This window comes from Leguminivora glycinivorella, chromosome 18, assembly GCF_023078275.1.
Source record: "Leguminivora glycinivorella isolate SPB_JAAS2020 chromosome 18, LegGlyc_1.1, whole genome shotgun sequence".
Classification (NCBI taxonomy): domain Eukaryota; kingdom Metazoa; phylum Arthropoda; class Insecta; order Lepidoptera; family Tortricidae; genus Leguminivora; species Leguminivora glycinivorella.
This window is the reverse complement of record NC_062988.1, coordinates 15,334,706-15,337,324: the sequence shown is the minus strand read 5'-3', so window position 1 is coordinate 15,337,324 and position 2,619 is coordinate 15,334,706. Positions and strand designations below refer to the sequence as shown.

Sequence of the window (2,619 nt, the reverse complement as noted above, 5' to 3'; positions counted from 1 at the left end):
TTTAACCATAGTAATAATAGTGGAAATTGACGGCACGTTCAGCGATCACTAAATTAGTGATAATTGTGTCAGATTGTATAGTTTAAACTGCCAGCTTCAATCTTCTGGCTGGGCTTCGCGATTGGTTTTCTGTGCTTGAAGCCTGAACAGCACTTTATATTATTGTGTGCAATTTGTAATTTTTTTGAGGTAAATAAGCTCAGCAGCTTGTTAATTGTATTATTGCCGTGCAAATTATATTTAGATAAGTTGTTTATTTGTATTGTGATATTGTTTAAGGAAGTCGTGTTGTGTGTCACAATATGGCCGACGACGATCTCAAAAGGTTAAGAGCGGCCAGGGGACAATCAAAGGCGGCCATTACAAGGATGATAGCCTTTAAGGCGACAGCGGAGGCTGCTTCTAGCAGCGATGCGGACCCTCTGCTATACCAGCAGAAGAATGATAGGCTTGAAAAGACTTTTCAAGAATATAAGGAACTCAACCTTGAAATTTCATTGTTGGACCCTGCGGATTCCGAACGTGTTGAGGACTTCGAGGAGAAATATGATCTGCTCAAATCGTTCTATGCGGGTGTAGTAAACAGGGCATTGGACGCCTCTACGTCGAGCGTCTCACCGCAACCATCCTTTTCGTCTCCTGGAGGCTGTAATGCCTCGCCATTTAGGCTGCCTCCAATAAATCTAAAAGTGTTCGCGGGAGAGGTAGGTGAATACCAGAGTTTCATTTCACTCTTTAACAGCGTCATTGATGCAGATGTAAAATTGAAGGCTTGTGAAAAGCTATATTATTTGAAAACTTATTTAAGTGGAGAGGCCTTAGCGCTAATTAATTATTTACCTCTCACAACTGAATCTTACCCCATTGCCATTGATCTTTTAAAGCAAAGGTATGATAATCAAAAGCAGGTAGTTAATCATCACATTGTGTCCATACTAGATTTACCGCCCATGCAAAGGGCATCTGCAGGATGCATAAGAAATTTGGTTTCAGCTACTAGGCAACATTTAGGTGCGCTAACAAATTTAAATGCCCCAGTTTCTCAGTGGGATTTAATTGTAGTTGCAATCTTGCAAAGGAAACTTGACCAATATACACTTAGGGCTTACCATTTGGAAAACCAAGGCAACAATGAATTACCAAAGTTACATGATTTTTTAACATTTTTAGAGCAACGGGCTGCTGCCTTGGAGTCCCTGGGAGAGCGGACGCCTTCAGGGCGCCGGTCTAGTTTAGTTGCAAGTAGTGTTAAAGTGGCCAAGCCGCTTAAGTCGGGTATAAACAAATGTAAGTACTGCAATTCTACTGTCCATAAGCTTCATCAGTGCTCAACTTTTAAGATATTGGAACCTCATAAGAGGAAAGACTTTGTAGTCTCTAACAACTTATGCAATATTTGCTTAAATGAACATATTAGTCAAAAATGTATATACTCATTTAAATGTGCTATCTGCAAGGGCAAGCACAACACTCTATTGCATGAGGAAGTTACTCCTCAACAGTGTGCGGCAGTGTCCCACACTATTGAACCAGCTGATAACCTCATTTCTGCCTATATTAGTTTATTGTTAAGTAGGAAAGGCAATGATCTTTTACCTACCATTAAGGCTAAGGTATATGATAAATATGGACAACCTATGATTGTTCGTTGTCTTCTAGACACATGTAGTCAGATTACCTTTTTGCGCTCTGATGTAGCAGAGCGGTTAGGATGTCAATTGTACCCTGATGAGTCAGTACTCTCAGGTGTGTGTGATGCACCCAGCTTTAAAGCTATGCAGACCTCCTTGCGGGTTTATTCCATGGTAACAGATTATAGTGTCACTGTAACATGCAATGTTGTTAATAATATTACGGCTAATATGCCACAGTTTTCTCTCCGGAATGAAGTAATAAACATACCGGCCGATGTGCAATTAGCTGATGACAGTTTTGACATTTCATCAAGGATCGATATACTATTGGCTTCTCATGTGTTCTTCCAGGCGCTTTTGCCGGAGCAGCTGCCAGCCCTGCCTAGCAAGCTGATCCTGCAGAATACACGCTTTGGGTTTATCGTTGCTGGATTGGCTGGTGCTTCCGACACAGCCCCGGTATCCAACTTAGTATCAAATTATTGCTGTCAACAGCTAACACACAACAGTGACATAGGTAAATTAGATAATATTGTATCTCAATTTTGGTCTACTGAAAAGGTCCCAGAGACATTCACAGAGGCCAGCTCTGAACAAGAGTTAGCTGAAAAAATATTTCAAGACACTGTAGTCTTAAATGATAATAAATTTGAAGTGGCGTTGCCCCTTAAGCAAGATATTAAAGACTTGTACTTAGGCAATTCACTGTCATGTGCTCTGAAACGATTTTTGAATTTAGAGTTGCGATTTAAAAAAGATGATGAGTTGTATTTAAAATATAAAGCTTTCATAGATGAGTATGTGCGACTGGGTCATGCAAAATAGATTGACCTTTCAGAGTATAACTTGGATAGTCAAGCAGTTTACTTCCTAGCTCATCACCCTGTTTTTAACCCCTCCAGCAAAACTTCTGCTCTGAGGGTTGTTTTTGATGGGTCAATGCCCACTTTGGCTAAAATCTCACTCAATGATGTTTTATTAAACG

The 2,619-nt window shown here is 40.3% G+C and overlaps 1 long non-coding RNA gene across 1 annotated transcript; it reads left to right on the top strand.

Moving 5' to 3' along the window:
- Nucleotides 1-593: 593 nt before the first annotated feature.
- On the top strand, nt 594-2,156 carry LOC125236192. Its single transcript, XR_007178180.1, has 3 exons — nt 594-704; nt 1,171-1,287; nt 1,986-2,156. It is a non-coding gene; the product is annotated as an uncharacterized LOC125236192 (long non-coding RNA).
- Nucleotides 2,157-2,619: the final 463 nt, after the last annotated feature.